Here is a 6,996-nt window from a genome sequence, read left to right on the forward strand (position 1 = left end):
TGGCTACCTGTCCAGAATTGAATTGCACACCTCATCGTGCAAGCAATAAGAAAATCGGTTCACAACTGTTCTAGAAATAGCGGTGTAAAGTGAACATCCTGTCGCCGCAGCGACGCGGCGACTCGGCAGCCGGCGCCGACCGCTACGCGCCGCCTGAATTGTAGACTGTTCCGGGACGGAACGGAACGGTTCCGTCTTTACATCGCGCTCCTTACCGCTGATTACGTTCGATTCGCGTCAAATTTTGTGAGAAGACTAAGAAATGTACAGGCAATCTTATGGTGAAAGAATTCTGAAAATAGGTTGGTAAACAATTGAAATATGAACGTGTATACACAAAATTGTGACTGCTGCGTTTCCCGCGTCGGCCGATCCCGCCTCAGCCGGCGACATGTTACTCTTAGCAGGACTCTAACTGCCATATTTATTATCGGATTAACTAGAAATTCCCCATACATACTCAAAAATGTATGTTCTTTCGTATAGTGAAGATCAAAAGACGTGAAGATATCGTTGCGTGATAATGTTTTCGTTGAATTTATTTCATGATGCATTTCCACACGGCTCAAAATTCACCGCAAAATACCGTTTGCCTGAGACACTTTAACAATAGAACGTGAATGCTTGACTACGATGACTATGCATTTCCATTCTCGCAGAGTTTGGGATATCACTAATCAGCAATCATTCATTTCAGAAAGTGTACACAAGCAAGTGTCTTGACTCTGTCTTTCAAGGTCACGCGCGGTTGCGTGATGTTGATGCATGAAAACGGCGTTTGCCGCGAAAGTTATGAATGGCCCACTCCAATTTTTTCACAGATGGTTAGGAACATTGTGACGGACATAATATGTAAAAATTACTCAAATCGAAGGTGGCGTGTTTTTTCCTATTTAAATTTTTCTGTTTTAATTCAAGGTCAAATGCATTTCAAGGTCACTTCAATTCAATTTTATAATAAAAAATCAAAGCCTTATCAATTGCCTACAAGACCCTGTTAATATCATTTTGATACCAGAAAAGGAACCAGAGTTATAAGCATTTAAAAAAATGATGTGTGGCATTTTTGGCTATATTCGATGACCTATATCTCGGCGATACGTTATCAAATTTCGAAAATATTATACGTAACTCAGTTTTGAACCATGCCCAGTCTGCCTACAAATTTTCAGAAAAATCGAAGGGGATGACGGATTTCGGTGTTTGATTTGACGTGGAATGCCCCATTGCTGACACAACCAAGTTTTCTGAAATTCCATACCTTTCTGGAACTCTTTGGGTATTTCTGCATTTCCGATGCATCAAATTTAAAACATGACACTTCCTCCACAAAGCATTTAATATATCCCATTTAACCCTCGTACATATATGGGGCGGCGGGTGGCTTTTCGTTAAAAGCTCACGTAAAAGCCGTTGGATCACGACCAAATTGTACCCTCGAGCCAATCATTTTTTTTTTCTTTACCTGCCCGGGAAAACCTGAGTGCCAGTTTAACTAACAGAAAAATAGCCGCCTGCCGGAGTTTTTGCCTAAAAACCGCTTCACATACGGAGCGTAAGCGCGATGAGCATGTAAGTGGATAGGGCTTTACCGTTTACGCTCCGTATGTGAAGCGGTCTTTAGGCGAAAAATTCCGGCAGGCGGCTATTTTTCTGTCGGTAAAACTGGCCTCTGGACCCATAATGATCATTGGCTTATGAGCTTTTTCTGGAGATCATCATCTCACTTCAAGAAGTTATAGCGGTCCCAATTTTCTCGACATTTGACCTCCTGAATGAGACGAAATGACCAAGGACCTTAAAGGAACTATCCCACCTTCTAAAATGTTGTTAAAACCAGTTAAATCGTGCCCGACTTTATAGATTGGATGACCAGGAACACGGTTCTGGCATTTATTTTTCATTAAACACCTTAGGCTTCCCATATTCCAAACACAAACTTTCAAATATGTGACGTCACAGCCCAAAATTACCTCCTTCCCCAGGCCACCTTACTGTCATTAAGCTGATTCTTTTTACTCTGTAGGCACCACAACAAAGTTCAGACCAAGTTTTAAGCGATTTTTCAACGAACAAACCCATTTAAATCAGAATGACTAAACGAGGTGACGTCACACTAACGGTCGCTCCATGTTGAAGATAGGGCCTTGCGCAAGGCCCATTTTCAAATGAAGGGAACGAATTTCTTCAACACCAAGAGGCCGCGGGGGTTGCAACCTAGATAGATAGTGGTTTCTGAACCTCGCCGCAAACTTGGCTATCTCAACTCAAACCCCCATGTTAAAGGGACAGTATCATCGAGAAAAAAAATCAATGTATGGAGCTGATTTTTTTTTTACTAGCATTTATTTTTCTGAATCAGAAAAACATAGTTTGAGGACCGAACTTGGTGAAAAATATTGCAACCACATTTCATTTTCATGATTCATTTTCATGAGCGAACCACCACTATACAAGCATGGCCGCCAGTTTGGAAGCATGCAAAATTACTACAGAAGTGGCGCAGATAATACATTATTGACGCTACGCTTACGCGGTCGTTCTTCTGATTGAGTTGTCCTTAGGGAGAGGTAGCCTTAGGATTGCCTATAAAAATATCACGTGACAATTGGAGGGAGTGACAATTGGACGTGACAATTGACAATGGGATAAAATATCACGTGACAATCACGTGATAAACGTCATACATTGGAGGGAGATTGTGATTCAAGCTGGAGGAATTCTTTTGTTGAGCCGCTAGAATCCGAAGGAAACAGCGGAAATTGCCTACGACTATTTAATGAATTTAACGGTGATGAATAAGTGCGAAAAACGTTTTGGCTTTATAAAATTTGATGAAATGACCAGGGTAAAAGTTTTATTACTGGCGGTCAATTCAAAACGGCGCAAACATTTAAACAGTGAAGATAGTGAAGCACGATTCAAAGTGTAGTTCACCTTTCGTACTTTGAGCGGCGATAGCGGGATAACGGTGTGGAGCTTCGAGGATCGGTCTTCAGTTCCCGGTCCAGAAAGGTGGGGCCTATGCAATGTCAAATTTCATCAAAATGGTGATACTGTCCCTTTAAAGGTGGGATAGTCCCTTTAAAAATGGGCAGCAGCGGCTTCCTATATAGCCACGGGTAATACGCTCGTTTTTTATGCACAGCTCCATCTCAGAGTCCGAACGGCCGGGGGGGGGGGGGGGTCCGATCGACTCCTCCCCTTACGTTAGCGGCTGAGGAAACGCCAACAGACGGGCGACGGTTAAAAATTGCAGGTGCTTTTGTAGGGTGGGACTAAATGCTTACTTCGAAATCTAAGCTGCGTTGCGGCATTGGCGGTTATGTGCGGCGTGTATGCCGCATGATTAGTAAGCGGCGACCACTAAATTAAAGACTCAAACGCTCCGACCGGTTCTCAATGAATAACACTGCATACCAAAAATGCCAACCGCTCTCGTCATAAGATATTTAGCTTTAAATAACTAGGTTATCTACATCATCATTTTGAATCAAATTAATACTTTCAACTTAACTCACTCATTCCTTCCTTTGTTGGCTCCAAACAGTCTTTCGATTGTCTGGAAATCGTATGCTAAATCCCGTACCTGTATGCGACTGGTGCATATAAAGGCCGATAAAAGAATTTGAATAGGCTCTGGCATGCGATTTCCTGGCTACCCAAAAAAGTCTGTTTCAGTCTTGCTATCAAAACATGACCTCGCCCGCACGGGGGGTTGATGCAACCCCCCTAAGGTTTTTCGCGAATAACTCGCTTAAAAAGCGGCTGATCGCGACGAAACTTTCAGTACCCTCGCATTGATCAATTTAACACCCACCCTGAAAATTTCATGACCCTGACCCAAATGACCTTTGACCTGTGACCTACTTTCCGAGACCATGTTTGGCCGGAATCGCGATTCGGCGTATGTCGGCTCGCATTAGCCGCGCGTTTGCAAGCTTTTCGTGGTTTCAAACGTTCAAACATGTGATTTGATGTTGCTCCCATGCACAAGGGTGGATGTCAAGGTCACCTGAAGGTCAGGTCAGGTCATTGACCTTTGGTGACCTCGGTTGACTTTTTCGAGTTTTACATGTTTTTAGGCTAGTTTTTAGAGCTGATTTCGAATTTAGCAACCATTTGAACATTTGTAGGAGGGCGGCTCCTCCTCCCGTGCCGCCGCCTATTGCTCGGGCGGCTATAACCCAGCAAACATGCCCACATGGGTCCCATATGGGGTGAACATGGGCCAGATGGGCCCACATGGGACATGGGCTACAGATGGGCTACCCATATGGGCCCCATATGGGATATAAATGGGCCAGGTGGGCCAAACGCATGTGGGCTGGAGATGGGCATCCCATGTGGGTCCCATATGGATCACCCATGTGGGCCCCATTTAAGTTACTCCAAGTGCATAAAAGCAAAAAAGGTGGCTGTTGTTCATGTGTATTTTGGACTCCAAGTATATCAAATTCATACATGATGCCATATGGGGTCAATGTAGGCTGGCCCATATGGGTCCCATGTGGGCGCCGCGTGGGTCCCATATGGGGCCTACGTGGGCTGGCCCATGTGGTTCCCACGTGTTACCCACTGGTATTCCCATGTGGGGCTCATATGGAAGAGGTGGGGGGGCATGTGGGCCCCATATGGGAACCATGTGGGCATGTTTGCTGGGATATGAACATTTCCTTTACTACAAAATTTTGGTAGCTGGCCCGACACCTATCTGGGCTGGATGCGGGCAGCATGTGGGCAGACTGGGCACCAGAAAGCTGGGCACACCCATCCGGGGCCCACATGGGGCCCAAATGGGCAAACTTTACTACAAAACTTTGTTAACTGACCCGACACCTATCTGGGCTGGATGCGGGCAGCATGTGGGCAGACTGGGCACCAGCAAGCTGGGCACATCCTTCCGGGGCCCATATGGGGCCCAAATGGGCAAACGCCCAGCCAGCATGCCCATGTGGGCCCCACATGGGCAGTTGATGGGCATGGTGGGCTAGGTGGGCCATGGGCTAGAGATGGGCTGCATGTGGGCCCCACATGGGCTGCCCAGATTTTTTGGCAGGCATAATGATTGATAATGAGATTGCCTGCACCATGTACGAGGGCATATCCAGGAATTTTGGTGAACAAAGGCATTCACGCGGTGTTCCTGTATGGTGGGCTTAACATGGGCACTGCGTGGGCAGCCCATGTAGTGGGGTGTAGGTGGGCTGGATGTGGGCAACCCATTATTTATTTTTTCACTGTCCAATGTGTATGATATTACAAGAAACAAGAACTCGCTGTTTAGTCTCATGCCTCCAAAATACACTTCGACGACGTGAGGAAGTCGCATAGTTGATGTTTGTGAGACCAGCTACGGCTGATATTGGATAGTCAATGTTGTGATTGTGTCGTATGATTGTGTCGCCTGAGCCCGCCCCTGCGCGGGCGACCCGCCGGCGGAGCTCGGCCCACCGGACGGGGCCTGGGGCCGCCTCTGCACCGCCCGGGGTGGTGACCGGCCGACCGGCCGGTCGGCTGTCGGGGCTGCGGCGTCTGGGCGGGCCAGTTGGCGTTCAGACTCTGAGTGGTGTGCGTGTCCAATAAAGCCTTATTAAGCCACGGGAAGGTCGGCCTTGGGAAGACCAAGCTGTTCCGGGTGATCTTCCGTGAGTACCTTACAGTTTGGTGGTCACACCAATCTGTTCGACCATGGGAATGGGTCATTCAAATAAGTAATTTGTCAATTAGAAAAGCATAATAAAGGTTCCATGCGTGACATCAGTCACAAATGGTTTGACACCAGCGTTGATATTCGATTTAATGAGTAAACATCGCGCTCCTCGTTCCGCACCGTCTGTATCAAAACTAGCCAATGTCGGTCTCTGGTCCTCCGTTTGAAGTGGCTGCGAAAATTACGGGAAACATTTAATGTTTGTTTCGAATATTAGTTAAAGGGACAATGTCATGTTTAAATTTGATATTTCGTAGGCCCCACCTTTCTGTTCAAGGAGCTGAAGACCGATTCTCGAAGTTCGACACCGTTCTCCCGCTATCGCCCCTCAATGTACGAAATGTGTGCACGCTTTGAATCGCATCAATATCCTCAATGTTTCAATGTGTCGCATCAATAATCGCAATAATCGCAATAATCGCATAATCGCAAAAATCGCATCAATATCCTCAATGTTTCAATGTGTGCGCCGTTTCGAATTGGCCTCCAATAACAAAACTTTCCTGGATCTTTTCTTTAAACTTTATAAAGTCAACACGTTTTTCCCACATTATCCTCAACGTTCACTTCCATTAAATACTCGTAGGTATTTCCCAGGACTTTTCACTTCGCAAAAAAGTTAACAAGTTGATAGTGACGGTTCGTTCAAAAAGCTCTTGCAAAATGTTTCCCCGATTTTTGGTCCTCAAACTATCCATTTTTGATTCATGGAAATTCAGCAACGGTAGTAAAATAAGGAGGCTCCCTGGCTTCCAATTTTTTTTTATAATGACTGTCCATTTAACGCTTATCAGATAATGTGCTTACATTGTGGCTTTCTTAGTGTGCCCTATTTATTTCACAGACGCTGTCAACCTGAACCCGACGGTGACCTGCCAAGAAAAGGATCTCGAAAAGGCCGTCGGCAAGTGGCTGACAAACTGCCGCGACCGTGACGGCCAGCGATCAGACCGGGGGCGAGGCCGTCCGCCCGCCCAGTGACTTGTGTCTCGATGAGCGCAGAAAGAAATACAGGACTGTGCCTGATGTATGTTGTTTTTATGGGAATAAAGTGCTGGAAGGAAGCATATTTCGTCTCGCATGACATCGCACATTGACGGACAGTGCGAGAGCACCGCTGAACGTCAGGCTGGGAGGGGCACTTTCAAATGGGAGCGTAACGCGGATTGGGTTTACATAGATTCAGGTGGGTGGCGTAAATGGGGCCGGGTGGGGCAGGCATTGTAGGACAGGGCGGGTGCTGAGTGGCGAGTGGGTCCCATGTGGGGCCAGTGTGGGGTAGC

The 6,996-nt window shown here is 46.4% G+C and overlaps 1 long non-coding RNA gene across 1 annotated transcript; it reads left to right on the forward strand.

Moving 5' to 3' along the window:
• The first annotated feature begins 5,501 nt into the window (after nucleotides 1-5,501).
• LOC122384911 lies at nucleotides 5,502-6,777 on the forward strand. Its single transcript, XR_006257119.1, has 2 exons — nucleotides 5,502-5,648; nucleotides 6,558-6,777. It is a non-coding gene; the product is annotated as an uncharacterized LOC122384911 (long non-coding RNA).
• The last annotated feature ends 219 nt before the right edge of the window (nucleotides 6,778-6,996 follow it).

Source organism: Amphibalanus amphitrite, unplaced genomic scaffold (genome assembly GCF_019059575.1).
Source record: "Amphibalanus amphitrite isolate SeventyFive unplaced genomic scaffold, NRLGWU_Aamphi_draft 000203F_arrow, whole genome shotgun sequence".
NCBI lineage: Eukaryota > Metazoa > Arthropoda > Thecostraca > Balanomorpha > Balanidae > Amphibalanus > Amphibalanus amphitrite.